General features: G+C 41.1%; 1 long non-coding RNA gene across 1 annotated transcript in view; it reads left to right on the forward strand.

Moving 5' to 3' along the window:
- Positions 1–4,532: 4,532 nt before the first annotated feature.
- The window catches only part of LOC147008637 (uncharacterized), a 48,996-nt gene continuing 32,509 nt past the window's right edge, over positions 4,533–21,019 (forward strand). The window contains exon 1 of the long non-coding RNA XR_015053195.1: positions 4,533–4,569. This is a non-coding gene — a long non-coding RNA (uncharacterized LOC147008637). The remainder of the gene's footprint in view (positions 4,570–21,019) is intronic.

The raw sequence follows: 21,019 nt of genomic DNA on the forward strand, positions 1-21,019 counted from the left end.
ATTTTACCACATAGTCCCTTTTCTCTTATGGAATCATTTACCCACATCTGCAAGTCAGATTTTATATTTGTAACGAAAATTGTCAACTTAGTCCCGAAGAGCTATAGACAAGCAAACTCACCACCCATTCCCACCAAACTCAAGTGGATGACACACCGATTGCAAAGTATTCACACATGGCATAAAATGCAAGTAAGTTCAAAGCTACACAGCATTTCAACCACCGTACTGCTTTCATTGCTTGATTGAAAATCGTAAGCAACATTGTAGAAAAAAGCAAAACATCAAAGTGAAAAAATTCATCCCATGTGCAGTACTGGAAGTTGGCGAGTCCCTCACAATATAAATCCGAAATGTCCAACGATGTCTCTTTCCTGCAAATGGCAGGAGAAATACATTATCTCTCGCCTACCATTAATTACGCCCAGTACGAGTCACATTTCACAATTAAAATGAATATCGTCCATCTCCTCATGAAGAGCTGTACACAGACAGGTACACAGAAAAATTGCCCAGATCATCACCAGGTTGCATTCTTATGAAATACTAACTTTTGAAGGAGTTATTTTTCTGACTACACACATGCATAAACACACATACATTCATATTATGCCCAGAGGCAAGTTCAGTACTGCCCAATCAGTTCCCATATCTATATATGACTAAAACTCTCATCTTGTATATATGTATGTATGTATGTATGTTCCCGAAATACAGCCAAAACGGTACACGATAGCGCAAAAAATTTCGGCTCACCTTACCTACCATTCTCCTGTGGTGTGCAGTATCAAGTTTCGTTCAAATCGGGCAAAGAAAAAAAATATTCAAAAATCAATTCCCGATTCAGTCAATTACTCTTTGGGAGAATTTGATCAATGTAAACAACCTCAGTGGTATAGTTCGCTGGAGCTATCTCTGTTTTTTTTTTTTCTTGAAATGATTTATTAAAAATTCTCAAACATTTAGTATAGACAAAGAACGATTTATTTTTAAGCATAAAATAAACATCGCCATTTTGATCTAATACTTCCGTGTTCATTAATAAATAAAATTGTGTTTAGAAGATTACGCACAATAATTTCTTCGACTTTCTTTTCTCCATTTTTTTTTTCAAATTGACGCGCAATATCACGTTTCATTCAAATCGGGCAACAAAAAAAATATAAAAAAATCAATTCCCGATTCAGTCAAGTACTCTTCGGGAGAATTTGATGAATGCAAACAACCTCAGCGGTATAGTTCGCTCGAGCTATCTTTTTTGATTTAAAATTTTTTTTTTAATGATTTTTTTCATCAACCGCTGTCACAACTGGAACCCAATGGGTTGTTGGGTCGTCTAGTACAGTATATATGTACAGGGCCTATAGAAAGTCTACAACAGTATATATGTACAGGGCCTTTAGAAAGTCGACACCTCCATTCAAAATTTTCACTTTTTGTTGTCTTATAGCCTGGAATGAAATTGCATTAAATCAGACTTTTTCCACCTTTATTTACACATCGTAACCCACAACGTCCAAGTGAAAAACAAATTCTACAAATTTCAGAAAATTAATTAAAAGACAAAACTAGAATATCTTGGTTGGCTACATGTGTCCACCCCACAAAGGTAAAACTTGGTGGAAGCACCATTGACAGTAATTACACTTGTGAGTCTGTTGAGTATAGGTCTTCACCAACTTTGCACACCTTGATTGGGTAATATTTACCCATTCTTCTGTACAAAACTGTTCAAGCTCAGTCAAGTTGCGTGGGGAGCGTTGATGGACAGAAATCTTCAAGTTATGCCACAGATTTTCGATTGAATTTAAGTCAGGGCTCTGACTGGGCCACTCAAGGATATTTATATTTTTCATTCTTCGACACTCTAGGGTAGCTTTCGCTTTCTGCTTCGGCTCGTTGTCATGCTGAAAGGTGAACTTGCGTCCCATTTTCAGATTTCTTGCAGAGGGCAGCAGGTTTTCCTCTTGGATTTTTCTGGATTTTCTTCCATCCATTTTCCATTCCACCCTGACAAGTGCCCCAGTCCCTGCTGAAAAGAAACATCCCCATAACATGGTGCTGCCACCACCATTCTTCACAGTAGGGATGGTGTTCTTTGGGTGATGTGCTGTGTTGCGCTTGCACCAAAATGTAACATTTTGCATTTAGACCAAAATGTTCCAAAAAGTTCCATCCAACTACTCAACAGAGGAAACCTACAAGAACAGCTGATTTTATTCTGAAATAATTATAATCACTGCAATTTAACAAAGTTGAAGGCCAATTAACTCATGTGATTTTGAAGGTAATTGGTTACACCTGAGCTAATTACCTCAACCATTGAAGGTGAAGGAGGTTATGTTTTCACCCCTTTCTTTATGTTTGTTTGTTTGTCTGTCTCTGTTCAGGATATCTCAAAAAGTTGTTGACGGATACGGCCGGAACTTGGTGGACATGTTGGGTGTGTGACAAGAAGGGATTGATTAAATTTTGGTGAAGATCCAGATCTGATAATTTTTGAAGTGATTCTTCACCATTGAGAGATTGGGCTAAACTGATATATAGCATGATATCGCAAAAAGTTGTGGACGGATTCCGGTGAAACTTGGTTGACAGGTTGGGTGTGTTACCTCGAGGAATTGATTAGATATTGGTGAATATCCGGATCCGACTACTGGAAATTTGTAAGTGATTCTTCACCATTGAGAGATCGTGCTAAACCGACATATAACACGATATCTCAAAAAGTTGTTGATGGATTTCGACAAACCTTGGTGGACAAGTTGCGTGTGTGCTAAGGACGAACTGATTCGATTTTGGTGAAGATTCAAATCCGGATCTGGATACGAGAATAATTTAATATTCAAAGTGATTCTTCACCATTGAGAGATTGGGCTAAAATCGATATAGTACTGTGTGCCATGATATTTCAAAAATGTATTGCGCCAGATATGTTCTCGTGGATCAGGCATTATGTGGCGGAGGTATGCGCTCTATCAAATGCCCTTTTAGTCTCACCTGTGTTGCAAGCAGAGCGACCTGCTTTGTAATGCATTAAAAGGCTGTGTATAATCAGCATTTTCTGAATCGAATCAATATGAGAAATGGGATTGAATATGACTCACATTATTATTTTTGTATCAGGTCGTGTCCATGTGGTGTTTCTCACTGGCCGGCTTGGCTCCAGACACGTCCGGGTGGTGTTTGTATCCGGATACGTCTTGGTGGTAATTAACACTCCACCGCACGTCTGCCTTCCCTTCCTCTCACCTCACATTCTGTCTTCTCTTCCCCCACCCCTCCCCGATCCCTCACCCCTCCTCGCTCCCCCTCCCACCTTCACCCCTCTCTCCCTCTTACCCCTTCTTTTTCTCCCTCCCCACTTTAGTATTCCCATCAGCGAAGCAACGGGTGGTATTTGCTCGAACAGATATGTGCATGATTATTGGTTCAGATTGATTGGTGAGTCTAAAGTAGAAAGTGATTCTTTTTCTTCCAATAAATAAATAAATAAATAATACGTTCCCCCTCCCCCCCCATCCCTTGTCACATTACAACGACACTACTATGCTCTGACATTAATTCATCCAGTCTGACTCCAATCGATTTTTTGACCCCAAAAATTGCCTGAATTGGCATGAATAATGGCTTGAAGAAAGAAATGAATCCTGCTAAAACTCTTGGCTTGACTGGGCTTGAGCCAAACCAGGTTAAATTTCTAAATACAGTTACCACGGTCGAGGATAAAGTGCATGATATTATCACAATGAAGATGTTTTTTCCCCCCAAACGGTTGCTTCACTGGCAGGCCCATTGTATCATGTTGCTGCTCGGCTGCCCACATGCAGCAGAATGCCATGCACACGTCTGTGTGATTAATGTATGAACTTTAAGAACCAATGATCAGGCATAACAAATGCTGCTATTTCCGCTCACCATGTCATGAATGAAGCAATTTTGATTAGAGCCGTTACTCTTCATGCGAAGTGGTGCCAGCTGATTAAACGTTTGTCATGCGGGGAATAGGGAGGGATTAATTAGCCAAAATTTGGTTGTTGAAATGATTGTCCAAGTATGGAACACCTGAGCCATGTTTCTTCGGGAAATCCAGGCTTTGTGTCTATACAAGTGGAGTTATTTGAGCGCGCATGGTGCTTGATCTCAGACCCATCGTGTTGGAGGCCTCAGCTGCCTGACAATCCCGTTTCAGAAGGCTTGGGCATGCACACACGTCCATTAGGTTAGTTTGTGAAACACGCTTCCTTCGAAACCATGGTGTCAGTCATCCATCTTCCGAGTCGCTCTTGGCCTGGCGGGCCAGATGAAAGGGAATTCTGGATGCGTCGATGCAAGAAGCACGCGTTTGATGCGTTAAAGGTCCGATGCTTCACCTCTCAAGTGCTCTTCTGATTCCTGAAATACAAGAGAGGGAAACGACAGTGTGATGAATTGGACGCACCTGGGCTCAATTCTACAGCTGATAAATCGGTTTATCATGTTTTGATTATTTATATTCAACACAAACCGTCCTCTCTTTGCTCTGGGAAGTGTGCTCAGTGACTGTGGCGGGGAAGAGACCAGATGCTGGTAAGCTAGAGGGCAAGTCTTCAGAATGTATAGTGGAGTGTGAAGGTTGAAAATTGAGGGTACATAGCTCCACACTGCACAAACAGATGGCTGGACTCCATCTGACCGGTCCCACCTTAGCCCCCACCCCCAGGCAATATATGGTGCTGTCACACAATGTTGCTAAAATTTATGCATATGCATCTGTTATATACATAACTTATCACATCTTCCTTTGTTCTGACAGGATTGCCTCACTAGGTTTAAAGCTAGGTTACTCCTTACTATAAAATAACTTAGTGATGAGTCTTTAGTGTAATGATTGATTGGACAGATTTTCCCCACCCTTATACTCCTCCATATTTTTAATTGTCCAACCCTCTCATTATCCAAGCCCTCTCTTGTTGGCAAGATAGATGCAGTGCACTGGATGTTCTTTATTTGAATTGCAATGTTGATATTCACAGCATGTGCCCGAAGATTTTCTGCATAATATGTTTGTCAAATGGTCTTGTCTTTTCTCTCCATTTGAAACCTTTTCCTGCTGAAAAGACTCTTAGCTATTCCGTGCTGTGTGATAGCCTGCACTGAAGGTGAAATTGGCAGGAAATAGCCACCTTCGATGACAGCAACTTCTCTTTGTCTTATCCATTCTCAAGCTGTCTTGAACTCACACCTATATTTTGTGATGCAAGTATTTCTCCCTTATATCAATGTGTGCATCTAAAAAAATATATACTTCTATATTTTCAACAGACATCTTCATGACCCCATTCTGGATCCGGTGAGATTTGATTTCGATTGTAACTGCCTCATTATAAAGGCTTCAGTCATGTCAAAAGCGAACACCAGAGCTATTCAGCTGAGCCCGGTCGGACACCTTAGCAATACAGCAGGGGACATTTGTTATATATTAATGGGACGAAACTTGAAAGGTGACAGTTAAAGGCATGGGTCTTTTTAGCCTCAAAAATAGTCAACTTGACCTATCCCAAGACCGGTGTGTTCTGGGAGGCTTGAGAGTAGGTGTGTCTACTGGAATGACCTTTTCTTTTGGCTTTCATACAGTGGATCGACGACTATTTCATTTGAAAGCCATAATTGCAGAGTAAAGCGAATGATGCATTTATCACCATATTTTAGGTCATATCTTGGCTAAGATGTTAATACTGAAATGTATATACGTACATGTCACAGTTTTGTCGCAATTTGTTGAAGTATTATGAGGGTTGAAGAGTTCGTTCCCTGCGAGCTGTGCTTAGACAAGGAAAGTTAAGTCTTTGTAGTCTCGGCTCCATTGCTCCTTAATTTTGGCGATACTTCGGGAATTACTAACTTTTATAAACATGAGTACTTTTGCAATCAAAGTTGTACTGTGATCTGAGATCCATACACCCAATTGCATTCTTATTCCATTTGGTATAATTCACGAGGCCTTTGGAGCCCTTACAGTCACCTCTGTTGTAGGGGAGAAAAAATTTTGCTGAAAAATGTTGAGAAAGGTATGTTAACCACCATGGGAAGAAGGCAAACCGATGTTCCAGTGTAAACGCTGTTTGTGTGTGTGACATATATTATATGTATATATATATATATATATATATATATATATATATATATATATATATATACATATATATATATATATATATATATATATATATATATATATAGATGGAGATATGGACATATGGAGATATGGAGATAGAGATATGGACATATTGAGATATGGAGATGGAGATAGAGATAGGGATGTGAATATGGAGATAGAGATATGCTTCCACCTTTTTATAATGACGGTTAATAAAGCCTCTCGACTTTGGTTGAGAAAAGTTAATGTCCTGATTTTCCCGCTGACGCAGATCGACTGTAGTCCTTTTTCAGCTGACTTTTCCATTCTGTTTTCAGGGTTGGGTCTGGGCTGGGGTTAGTGGGATAATTCATGAGGAGGGGGGTGTTTTCAATGTGGCTTTCTTCACGACAAAAATGTCAAAAACATCACAGTGAACTGAATCAATGGGATTTATGAAGTCTCATGAATGTGCAATGTTTTCTTCGTCTTGAGTTTTGTGTTTAAATCAAAAATATAAAAGATTTGGCAGATGTCATACATCAGTTTCAAAACTATCTAACGTATCGTTGAGTGTGAATTTGGCTTTCGGAATTTTGGGCGTCTAACAGGCCATCAGTCACTGGCACAGACATCAACATATTTTTGCTCAAATTAGCAAATGTTATATTTAGATCAAAGTTTATGTTTGCATGAGGGATTTGAAACCCTCTCAAATTGTAACTACACCACAAATAACTGACTAACTTTCTTCTTTTTTTCCCCAATACTATGAAAATCATAAATTACTCAGTTATGTCTTTTGTGTGGAAATTCCCTGCCTTCTGCCATACCAAATTACAAGGTTTGATTGAGAAAGGAGTAGATGTTCCTTTATATTATTTAATAAATTATGAGTTGTAATCTCTACATTCCCCCAGGCAGGATGGTGCAGAGGTTGCACCCTCAGCTCTGAGTTGTGAAGTCACTACACTGGGTTGAATTATTGACAGGAATATGGAATGTCAAATTGCTTTACTGCCAGGATGTTCCAACAGAATTTCCACTGTTCCTTAGATAGTCGTTAAACTCGGGATTTGTCGACAAGCATTATCTGGTGGATGTAAAATGTATTTTGACAAAGAAGATGCGAGTTATCGTTGGCATCCTGAGAAAATCACAAAGTCATGCTTTGGCTACTACTCAGAATGCAATGGATGAGATGTTAAAGCCTGGTGTTGGCTTTGTGATTAGGGTGGCTGGCTTGGGATCTTAGGGTCCTGAGTTAGAGCCCTGTTGGCTGCTGAATTAACATCAGGTTGGGTTGGCTCAGCCTGTCATCTTTGTGAGGTCGGTGAAATGAGGACCAGTGTAATGGTATAGGGCCACAGCATCAGCGGCATAGTCACACCCCCAACAAAATGAGAAGAAGGTCTTTTTGTAATAAGGTAAATATTTATGGGAAGTTGTCCTTCATGCCAATACTGGGGGATGGTTTTGTTCAAATTCAATAGTTAGTGAGGTTAATTACATCTCCCCCATGTGAAAACAGTTCATGCTTGGGCCAGGTTCAGGGTGTCATGGTGATGGCAGTGAACCTCAGTGACCAGGCTGCTATATCAGGGCCTCTGATTGGCTCCAATATCGTTCCCACACATGCACACGATTGGTGGGGAAATTCCTCATTTAGGGTCCCATTGGTGCTCCACACGCATGAGCAGTGGTTATCACAAGCGGGCACACAACATGCCCATAGGAGATGTGATTGGCTGCTACCGGGCTTGTGGTGCAGTGCCAGTGGTTATTCCATTAGAATGTGCTGGCATCGCCTCGAGGGGTGGGGGGGGGGGATTCGCGGACGACCTAATAATAGCAGGAGGAGCTATTTCCTCTCTCCCTCTCTCGAACTCTATGGGAGCTCATTACTGGATCCTCAGTGCTAGCTCAAATTGATTCGATTTTGGTGAAGATCCAGATACGATACGATATATTTTTATTTTTAAGTAATTTTTCACCATTGAAAAATACGGCTAAAACGATATACAGAACGATATTTCAAAAAGTTGTGTATGGGTTATGATAAAACTTGGTGGATAAGTTGATTAGGTGACAATAACAAGCCGATCAAATTTTGGTTAAAGGCTGGATCTGCATCCGGCCTTTCAGTCAGATACAAAACGTAAACTTTTCAGCCTGGCGGAGGGATATGCGCTCCAACGAGTGTCGATCGGGTTAACTCGGCCACTGAAGGTGGACGGGGATTATGTTTTCATCCCTATCTGTCTGTTTGTCACTTGCAAAATCGGAGATTTTTAAAGTATATTGATCAGTCGATTTTGTTATTCTGGCTGCCTGTCAATCACCTACCTACAGGTCACGATTTTAAATCGATCTTCACGAAACTTCATCACATGGTAGAGTTTGTCTTATATTAAGCAAGAAGCTTATTGTTTTAATGGTCAAAAGGTCAACAAATTTATCAAATTTTCATCCAATTGACCAGAAATTTCAAAAGGATTTTCACATGAGCTTAATCAATTCAACCATCAATTATTTTTGAGGTCAACATCGGTCAAAAGGTCAACATAGGCCAAAGTTGAACAACTTAGGTGGGATTTCTAAAATCCTCAATTTTCATCCAATTGACTTGAAATTTGAAGATGATTTATATTTCAGGTCACTGAATTCTACCACCAATTATTTTGGAGGTCCACATCGACCAAAAGGTCAACATAGGCCGAATTTCTAAAATTATCAATTTTCATATGATTGACTTGAAATTTGAAGAGGAGTTGCATATTTGGTCATTCAATTCAACCACCAATTATTTTTAGTTCAAATTTGTTTTATAGATTTTGCAAGTATCGTGCTCTGCACGACGTCATCATCTTGCTATTCTGTCTGTCTTTGTCTGTTTGTTTATCGGCTAAGGTAACAATTCTAAACGTATCGTCATGAAGCCTTACTAAGTTGTAGAGGTAGTCAGTCTCAACAGAGAAGCCGATTGATTTTGAGGTCAAAGGTCAAAGGTGATCTTGAGTTCAAATTTCTAGAATCATCATTTTTCATCCGATTGACTTAAAATTTAAACAAGATTCGCATATTGCGTAACTGAATTGAAAAACCAACTACTTTTGAGATCAAATGGTCAAACATCAACTCAAGGTCAAACTTCTAAAATCATCAATTATTATCAACTGAAAAATCGACGAATTGCATCCTATTATCTTGAAAGTTGAACAGGATTTGAATAGTCCATCACTGAATTGGGAAAGCAACTATTTTGAGGTCAAAAGGTCGAAGATCAAGGTCAAACTTCAAAAAGCATCAATTTCAATCTGAAAAATCATCCATTTTCATCCAAATTACCTGAGCTTTGATTAAGATTGTCAATTTTAATCTTAATAAAATGGGCAATTTCATCTATCCATGGCAACCTTTGGAGAGAGAGGGGGGGGAATTTTGCAAGTATCATGCTCTGCATGGTGTCTTTTTCTTGTTTGTTTGTTTGTTTGTTTGTGAGCACGATATCTCAAAAGTTGTTGACGGATTTGGACGAAACTAGGTAGATAGGTTGTGTGTGTAATAAGGATAAATTGAGTTGATTTTGGTGAAGATCCAAATCAGTATCCGGATACTGGAATATTTTAAAGTGACTCTTCACCATTGTGAGGTAGGGCACAAAATGATATGTAGCATGATATATCAAAAAGTTGTGGAAAGATTCGAACGAACTTGGAGTACAGGTTGGGTGAGTGATAAGGACACAGTGATTCAATTTAATGGAAGATCCCAGTCCAGATCCAGATATGATAATTTATTAAAAATTTTTACGTGATTCTTCACCATTGAGAAATTGGATTGGGCCAATATATATATATATATATATATATATATATATATATATATATATATATATATATATATATATATATATATATATATATATATATATATATATATATATATATATATCATGATATATAAAAATTTATTTGGCCCGATATATTCCACTGGATCAGGTATTGCGTGGCGGAGGTGCACGCTCTTCCGAGTGCCCGTATAGTGCTGTCTGTTATCCTGAGGTCTGTCCTTTTGTGGTCTCATCTTAACAAAATCAGGTCAGGTCAGGTATGGGAGCATGTGCCAGAGCAGCGCGTCACTGTGTCCACTTTCCACAGGTACTCCGAGGACCCCCGTCTGGCCATCCCCCAGGCAGATGCCTGGCCCATCACCATCTCTGTGAGATGCCGATCAAACTGCTGCAACCACGAGGCACGTGGTCATCCCATTGGTCTCCTCCACTCACGAGACTCCCTCGCTGAGAGAATCTGGTGAGAAGGAACAGTGTCAGGAAAATGAGCCACATGTTCAAACAGCCGGAGCTGACACTCATGGACTATGCTGGTATCAAATCTCATTTGAGTCTCTCTCATCAACCGCTTGTTGGACACAAAGTCTGGCCAGCAATAGCCAAGGATTCTCCAAAGAGACCTGGTACCAAAGGAATGAAGTCTCCATCTCAGATCCTTGGTCAGAATCCAAGCCTCTCATCCATAGAGCAAGACTGGAAGCACCATGGACCTGAAGACTCGGACTTTCGTCCTCCCACACAGGTATCGGAAGCGCCACACCCCATTATCCATTGAATCCATGACTCGCCAGGCCTGACACAGACGTCTCTTGACCTCTGACTCACACCCCGCAGAGACATGAATATCACTGCCAAGGTAAGTGAATCTCTCTACGACCTCAACTTCCTCACCACACAGATACAAACAGGACAGCAGCATCCAGGAAGACATTGAAAGCCTGGATCTTAGTTGTGACCCAGGAAACCCGTAATCCCAGCGGATCCAACTCCTCATTCAGCACCTTGAGGGCTCCCAAAAGTCTCTGCAAAGATGACTGCATCATCTGCGAAATAAAGGTCAGAGATTTTGACATTCCCAAACGACGCACTGCAGCTTGATCTCTCTGAAATGCTCCCCATAATCCAGTCCATACAAGTGCTGAAAAGTGTGGGGGCCAGTGCACACCACTGACGAACTCCAGTAACAACTGGAAATAAGTCAGGGATGGTTCCACCACATCTCAAAGCACTCTCGGTACCAGAGCAGAGTTCAGACATCAGATCGATCAGTTTTGGTGGCACCCCATGAAGAACAAGAATCCTCCAAAGGGCATCCCGATTCACTGAATCAAATGGTTTACAGAGGTCAACATAAGCTGCAACCAGCCACTGCTGAAACTCTCGTCTGCGTTTGGTGAGGACCCAAAGAGGAAGGATACAGTCAATCGTTGATGTCTTTGGTGTAAAGCCTGACTGCTCTGGATACTGGTGCTCAATAATATGGTGGCGAACCCTATCAATAATTATCTGAGCAAAGACCTTGCCCTGCACTGAGAGCAGCGTCACCCCTCGGTAGTTGTTGCAATCTTGGCGATCACCCTTCCCTTTCCAGAGAGGGACAACAAGGCCCATCTTCCAGTCAGTTGGGATGATGCCTGTGTTCCAGGCGGAGTGCAGAACTGCATGCAACGACATGAGTACAGCATTTCCACCAGCCTTGAGAAGTTCAGCATGGATGCCACAGATCCCTGGAGCATAACCCCATTTTAACCAGTTCACCGCAGCCTGTGTTTCCACAAGCGAAGGTGGACCACAGTTGATTGGAGGGTCAGCAACAGTTACTGTAACACCCCTGATGTACAACTCGACAGCTGGTGGATCAGCCTGGTACAACTGCTCAAAGTAACCGGCCAAACGGTCCTTCACTTCGGACTCCTCTGTCAAGAGCCTACCACCCTCTGTTCTAAATGCAGTACACCGAGGGATGGGCTTGGATGAATGCAATGTGCAAATTCCCCTATAAGCAGGATGAGAATTACTTGACCACAGGTGTGCTCTACCCCCTCACAGATTCCTTGCACATAGGCCTGCTTGTCCACCCTAAGCGCACGTACATTTTTATGCCTCAGCTCCCTGAACTGGTCACCTCTTCCATTAAGCCTGTCCCTGTGACTCTGCATAATGGTATCCAGTGTCGCTTGAGAGACAAAATCGTTCTTTGCCCAACGGTGATTTCCAAGACATCCACCAGCAACATCAATGACGGTGGTCATGAAGGCACTCCACAACTCTTCAGGACCTCCCAAAGCACCCAGACCCCCCAAATCTCCACTCAACTTGTTCGCAAACTCCTCAGCTACCCTCTCATCCTTGAGATTGCCAACATCTAGACTAGACTGGGATGGTACCATTCTTCTTGATTTAAGGTGCAACTTAAGAGTTGCTACAAGCCAGTGGTCAGTATTGAGGAACTGAGCACTCCGGTAGGCCCTGCAGTTCTGGATCATACTCCAGTGACCTTCAACAAGGATATGGTCAATATCCTTTGCCAGACCGCCAGCGTTTAGAATAGCAAGTCCAGCGATGAGCTTGTGGGCACTGAAACCATGAACCGGCCACCCCAAGTCCATGACTTCTTGTAAAGTCAAGGAACTTAGTGCTATTCAGGTTCACAGTACCTGACCCATGGGGACCAACACGTGTCTCATAACCATCCCTATCAGTTCCAGTCGATGCATTGAAATCCCCCAAGAATGGAAGTGTATCTCGTCTGGGGCACTGATCAACCACAGACTCGAGCGTGGCGAAGAATGTGTCCTTCATGGTGAGATCACTCGCCTCAGTCGGAGCATAAACAGAGACCATGGAAATCACACCCAAGCAGTGACAAATCCTTCATCTCCTCATACGCTCGTTGACCGGTGTTATCTCAATTATCATTGGGGTCAGCTTATTGGACACAGCTACAGCAACTCCTTGGGCAGGTTAACCATCAGAACGACCAGACCAACAGTAGGTGTAACCACCCTCCATGATCTCACCGCAATCCGGTCTCCGAACTACACAGAGTGCTGCAATGTCAAAATGCTTGAGCTCAGATGATAACAGAGGCAGGTGATCATCCTATCTTAGGGATAGGACATTCCAGGCACCCACCCGAAGGGACCGCCTCAGGTTAACCCAAGGAGACCGCCGTCTGGTGGACGACACCTCCGCACCACTCCGTCACACTCTCCCACAATCTGACTCGGGAATGTTACCCTGTGGTTTCCCTCATCTCCTCAAAGATTGTGGATCCCGAAGGTTTTGCCCCAATCCCGTCATCTGGTGAGCTGCCCTGAGAAGGGAAGCTGCACAGGAGGTACTCCTACGGAGTGGGTTTTCAGATTTCTTTGCGTTTTTGTGTTTTGCGGAATGAAGAGTTTTACGGTGGCCGGAGTGCAAATCCTGCAAATTAATGAATTGCTTTTCCCTAATACCACTTTTTTTTTTTTTTTTTTTTTTTTGTATACCTTGGTCGAGGCTCGTATGAGAGCTAACACACAACTCACAGCAAGGAGGCATGAGACAAGAGGGGCGGGAGTGGAAGGGACAAAACATTGGGGAACAGACACAGGTGAACTGTGGAAGGGAGAGGGATGGGGATGGGACGGGGAACATGGCGAGGAGAAGATGGACATTACAGGGACTTTCAGGAAGGAAAGCAGGAGAATTGAAGGAAGTGGGCTTGGGTGGATTATCGGGGTAGAAAAGATCGAGGATTTGGATGGGGGAAGATAAGAGGTGGTGGTGAACAGCTGTTTTGAAAGCCTGGAGGGAAGAATGGGAAAGAATAGAGTGAGGAAGTTTATTCCAAAGGCGGGAAAAAAGAGGAATGAAAGAGTGAAGATGAGCAGTGATTCGTGATTTTGGTAGTTTTACCAGAAGGGGGTTGTTGGCGGACCTTGAGCGCCCTGTGGAAATGTGGTTGGGACAAATCGCAGAGAGAGCAGGGGGGGCAAGGCTGGAGAGGAGTCGGTAGAAGACAGAAAGACCACCGACCAACCTGCGGTGATTGAGTGAGAGGCCCAAAGACTCAGCTTCATTGCGGGAGATGCCAATGATCTTAAAAGCCCTGGTTTCGACAGCGTGAAGTCGAGAAAGGTGGGAGGCAGGAGCACCAGCCCCGAGGGCAGAGCAGTACTCCATCAGGCTACGGACAATACTCCATCAGGCTCCATCAGACTTGTCTGCTTTGTCTCTCATCGTGCTACATTTCTAAAACAGTTTTGGTTTGTTATGCTTTCCTGGAGGGCTCTGAATTGATAAAATTTTTTTTATCATCATCTAATAATTATCAGCACCTTTAAAGACTGCCACAGGTAGACAGTTGGAACAGTTTACTTTAGACCCCCCATGCTAGTTAATATTAACCGGCCATCTGCATAACCTGTGGGTTGTGACATGCATGAACCTGTCTCTTTGGGATCAACCCTCAGTGGGCAGATTGTGCACATGACAATATATGTATGTTTGGAGAAATCCTTCAATCTGCATTGCTCTTCAACAAAACAATTTGAGACAGGCAATAATTCAAACAAAAAACTCATACAACCAAGGCAGATAAACCGAAAACCAAACCACACATTCTTAAGGCAAACAAATATTTCCACAAAAAATAAATAATTAAAATGACAACAATTAGTTGGCCTTTTTAATTGATTGACTGACTGATACAATCAGCAGCTCAGTTCCATTCATCATCGAGCGAGCAACTCTTTAACTTCACAATTTCTTCAAGCAGCAGATCCACAACCTTAAGTTCTGTCCCTATCAGTGAGCTAGAAAATTTTTCATGTACAAAAATATTTTGTTGTTCTTCCACCTTTTTTTAGTTCACTGCAGGATGAAGACCTTGCTTGATCATCTTTTTGTTTAAGGAGTATTTGGTATAACCTCCTTGATTTCCTGGTGATTTTTGGCAAAAATTTCAGCGAAGGAATTGAGAATTTGTTTCGGTTGCCAGCAATAACTCCCTGAGTCTTCCGTGAAATACATCGTAGGATCTTTAATGTCTACCATTTAAAGCTAACAGATGCGACACTCACCTTAATGTCCATCTTATCTTCCTGGGTATGGGATTCGGGTAAGTCAGGGAGGGGGTGGGACCTGAGTATTCATGCCTCATTGATTGGCTCCAGCAAATAACTCTAGGAGGAGCTTCTCACTATCGACTTGAGATTTTTATTATTTAAACTATGCCATCATTACCCTTTCCACATACTCTACCATCTATTTCCATCTACTCTCTCCAATAACCACCCTTTGCTACCTGTCCCCACCAACCATGCCTCAGCAGCAGTTACCCCTTATACAGCATCTCTACCTTTCTCTGTTTTTAAAAAAATATAAAAAATCCTTCATTCCCTCTTCAATTTCCATTGTGAACTTTCCTGCCCCTTTCTGTTTAGTCGAGCGCCATCATTATGAAAACTCTCACTTTGCACAATAAACAACTCCCAGTGCTTCAAAGACTCAAATCCATGCTGCTCACACCATTCATCGAACCACAGGTTAATTTTTATCTTTACTTGTGAATTCCCAACTGCCACACATTCTCGGGAGAATCCCGGAAAATATTGCATTGAAACACCTTTCCCTCAATCAATAACCCAATAATTCGGACTGAGCCTTCAAGTCCTCTGAATATATTCTTCCCACATTCTTAGCACCCAGATTCATCACAACCAATGTCCCTCCACCATAACCAGACAAAACGTCATCCAATAATCCATCAATATCCCTCACCTCAGCCCCTCTAAAATAACACAAATCCAATTTTTTCGTTCGTTGCCAAAAGATTGAGTGTCCACACACCTTATAGCCTCATCTCCCTTGCCTCTCTTCCTCTCATCTCCATCCAACGTCCACCACTGCTGCACCCACATCATCCACACCAAAACACTCACATCCACCTGCAACACCCCCATCAGCATCCGCTTCCATAGCACCCAAGTCGCCTGCACCAACTGCAACCGCACTTTCATCACCCACACTTGAAAACACCCAACTTTGCTATTCTCGCTGTCATATTCCTTGTCACTTAATTAGAATACATAAGCATCATCTTCAATTATTTTTGCTTGCATCGTGGTAGCCAGTAACTGTGGCATCATAGTTAGACCACATCTGCTCTGAATCTTGGAGGTCGCTGGTTCTAACGTTTCGAACACTATCTGTCACATGTAAAGACAACAAAGGAATTCGATTTTAGTTGGGCAGACTTTGAGGTTATGGGGCGTGATGTTGGTGCTGTAGTGTTGGCCAGGCTAATAGGAGGGCAATCAGCATCGAACACTGGTTCAAACCCTGGCAGAGTCATACCAAAGATTTCAAAAATAGTATGTGCTGCTTCCATGCTTGAGGCTCAGCATTCAAAAAGACAGTGCATGGACAAACAACCTTATGTTGGCAATGCCAGCTGAGGCTTGCATGGCACAATGACCTCCTCTGCATCTTTTAAAGACAGTAATATGAAAGTCTATAGGTGTGAATGATAACAGAAAGTAGCTTCAACTAATCGGAGTACCATTAAGGATTGAAATTGATTCCAAAGTGAAGAACTTGTATGTGAATCTACAGAATATTTTATTCTCTTATGACAGCAGAGTCAAAGCTTTTGCAAGTGCATACGACAGTCTGAATGACAGTGAGTGGAATGGTGAGCTACACACATTTATATAGGTTTTAACAGCAGTGCTTATGGTGAAATGTCTGTAATATTAAATACATTTGTGCTGTCATGTTGCAACCAAAATAACTTCATTATAAATCATAGCGAATCTTAGGAACAGCCACTTGATGACACTCTTCTGCCAGCCATTAGGTCATTAGGACATGTAGTTATTCAATTAAACATCTTATTTGCTGAAGAAAATTCCACTGTATGTTGGTATTATCGTTCAATAAGGTTCTCTTTTAATGTAGGATGTACTCACTAATACGGGACTTTTAAAATGAAGTAATCCACCCCAGAATGCTCGTTGTGCATGCACAGCAACCACGGGAAACGGCTGTGTTCGGGGCAACAAAATATATTGATGAAGAAGCTGAAAATACTTGGAAACATACCTGCGAGAATAGGGTGTGCCTCTGCACAACAAAAGAGTTGGAGAACTTTCTGAACTCGCACAAAAATATGAGACCTTTCAGATCCACCAACTGCAAAATGCCGAGGGTATGGACCATGCAAGACCTGTGGATGGGCTGTGGACAGCGCATTGTATCCGACCTCCCCGATCTTCCCTGTTAGTGAAGGAAGGTAATATACGGGGTTTGGCAAGCCCAGCGGAAGTTTTAAATGATGATTTTACTATTAATCATGTTTGGGTGGAAAGTGGGAGGAGTGGGGGTGGGAGTGGGAGCTCTATGGGCTGTGAGGGCCATTATATATATATATATATATATATATATATATATATATATATATATATATATATATATATATATATATATATATATATATATATATATATATATATTGTTTATTTTTTCTGGGGGCAACAAGTGAGGGCAACAAGAGAAATTTTACTCGATTTTTGCATCTCTTGGTAAAAGAAGTGTGTGTGTGTGTGTGTGCGTGCGTGTGCTGTAACCATTGCCACCGCAAGCTTGCAGTAACAGGAAAGTGAGGAACTCGACACCTCTCACCCACAGATATTTCTCATATTTCCTACAGGGTATTTCCATGAGTCCGACTTACGTTTAGGAACAGAATAATTAATAATTATCTTTAGCCATTTTAAAATTGCCACTCCTTTGTCTAAATGCTGAAAATTATGTGAAAAGGATAATTTGAAATATATATTTTGCACTAACAACGGAAGGTTAAAATTGCCTGCTTGCAGAACCGAGTCACTCCACACACACATACACACACACGCACGCACGCACGCACGCACGCACGCACGCACGCACGCACGCACGCACGCACACACACACACACACACACACACACACACACACACACACCGCATGTGCAAAATACCTCGTTTAGCATTCATACATCATTTTGAAAGTCTCGTATTCATGTTGCACAATCTGCCACTAACATCGCCTCCATAATATCTCTGGTGACAATTTGGCAACTTATTGCCAACCAGGAACAAGGTGTAGTTATAAACGCTCCAGCAGAGAAGGTTCTGAAATGTAATGATACAAGGAGAAGCTTCTGGGGTGGTTTTGTAAAATCAATGCACATCTGTGAATAACACTCTCTGTTTATCTCTTGATAAATGATAATAGAAACATCATAACTCAACATTCTATATTTTGCCTACATTTTATCATTAGCTATATTTTATCAATTTGATTTGTTGTCGCACAAGCATATATCAGATCTGTTGCTTCGCTGACCGATTAAATCAAAAGACGGTATGTTGCACTTCACAAATGAGGAGTCAAGAAGCCTGGTGTTGGCTCAGTGGTTAGGTGGCGGCTTGGGATTTTAGGGTCCTGAGTCAAAGCACCAGGGGGTTGACTCAGCCTGTCATCCTTCCAAGGTCGGCGAAATGAGTACCAGTTCCAGTGTGTACTGGTAGAGGGGCACTGCATCAGCGAGACAGTCGTGCTTCAAGAAATGAAAGCTACCCCGGCAACTAAGCTGCCATACGACCACCAAGAGTCAAGGAGGATGTAAATTGCAGTGATACAGCGAAAAAAGGATTTTTTTATCATCAGGTACTTGTTGTTGTTGTTGTTGTTGTTCTGCTGTAACCAAGTTTTAATGTAATATGTATATTCATGTTTTGCTTCATACATATTCATGTTTTGCCTCGTGACTTGCAGAGGGCAAGCAGACTCTTCCCCGGTCTGGTGGGACGTGCGGTTTGGTGGAAAAGGAATGCTTTTTGTTTGTTTTACCGACGCTGAAGCAGTGATTTAAACAAAGAAAAAGTGATTTAAAACCTTTGCAAGTGTTAGTTAAACTGCCTGGAGTATTCTAATTCAACAATTTGGCCACCTAGGCCATTTCAAGATCGTTGTTATTGTAGACGTTATCACAAAAACATTGTAAACCAGGACAAAGTAAAGCGAGGGCACCTTGTACTATGTTATAATTATTGACGATATAACAAAACAACGTTAACCAGGACAAAGTAAAGTGAGGACACCTTGTGCTATGTTCTAATTATAGACGACATAACAAAACAACGTTAACCAGGACAAGTAAAGCGAGGACACCTTGTATTTTGTTATAATTATAGACATTACAACAAAACAACGTTAACCAGGACAATGTAAAGCGAGGACACGTTGTGCTATGTTATAATTATAGACAATATAACAAAACAACGTTAACAAGGACAATGTAAAGTGAGGGCACCTTGTATTATGTTATAATTATAGACATTACAACAAAACAACGTTAACCAGGACAACGTAAAGTTAGGGCACCTTGTATTATGTTATAATTATAGACATTACAACAAAACAACGTTAACCAGGACAAGTAAAGCGAGGACACCTTGTATTTTGTTATCATTATAGATGATATAACAAAACAATGTTAACCAGAACAAAGTAAAGTGAGGACACCTTGTGCTTTGTTATAATTATAGACGATATAACAAAACAACGTTAAACAGGACAGAGTAAAGTGAGGGCACCTTGTACTATGTTATAATTATAGACGATATGACAAAACAACGTTAACCAGGATGAAATAAAGCCAGGGCACTCTGCACTATGATATAATTATGAACATTACCACAAAACAACGTTAACCAGGACAAGTAAAGCGAGGACACCTTGTACTATGTTATCATTATCGATGATATAACAAAACAATGTTAACCAGAACAAAGTAAAGTGAGAACACCTTGTGCTATGTTATAATTATAGGCGATATAACAAAACAACGTAAAACAGGACAAAGTAAAGTGAGGGCACCTTGTACCATGTTATAATTATAGACGATATAACAAAACAACGTTAACCAGGATGAAATAAAGCCAGGGCACCCTGCACTATGATATAATTATGAACATTACAACAAAACAACGTTAACCAGGACAATGTAAAGTGAGGGCACCTTGTATTATGTTATAATTATAGACATTACAACAAAACAACATTAACCAGGACAATGTAAAGTGAGGGCACCTTGTATTATGTTATAATTATAGACATTAGAACAAAACAACATTAACCAGGACAATGTGAAGCGAGGGCACCCTGTACTATGTTATAATTATAGACATTACAACAAAATAATGTTAACCAGAACAAAGTAAAGTGAGGACACCTTGTACTATGCTATAATTATTGATGATATAACAAAACAACGTGAACCAGGACAAAGTAAAGAGAGGACACCTTGTACTATGTTATAATTATTGACGATATAACAAAACAACGTTAACCAGGATGAAATAAAGCCAGGGCACCCTGCACTATGTTATAATTATGAACATTACAACAAAACAACGTTAAGCAGGACAAAGTAAAGTGAGGGCACCTTGTATTATGTTATAATTATCGACATTGCAACAAAACAACATAAACCAGGACAATGTAAAGTGAGGGCACCATGTATTCTGTTATAATTATGAACATTACAACAAAGCAACGTTAACCAGGACAATGTAAAGTGAGGGCACCTTGTATTATGTTATAATTATGGACATTACAACAAAACAACGTTAACCAGGACAATGTAAAGTGAGGGCACCTTGTATTATGTTATAATTATAGACATTACAACAAAACAACGTTAACCAGGACAATGTAAAGTGAGGGCACCTTGTATTCTGTTATAATTATGAACATTACAACAAAACAACGTTAACCAGGACAATGTAAAGTGACGGCACCTTGTATAATGTTATAATTATAGACGATATAACAAAACAACATTAACCATGACAAAATAAAGTGAGGGCGCCTTGTATTATGTTATAATTACAGATGTTATAACAACACAACGTTAACCAGGATGAAATAAAGTGAGGGCACCTTGTACTATGTTATAATTATAGACGATATAGCAAAACAACGTTAACCAGCACAAAGTAAAGCGAGGGCACCTT

The sequence above is a fragment of the Eptatretus burgeri genome, chromosome 18 (genome assembly GCF_056783735.1).
Source record: "Eptatretus burgeri isolate ZD-2024b chromosome 18, Ebu_testis_v1, whole genome shotgun sequence".
In the NCBI taxonomy this organism is placed as follows: Eukaryota; Metazoa; Chordata; class Myxini; order Myxiniformes; family Myxinidae; genus Eptatretus; species Eptatretus burgeri.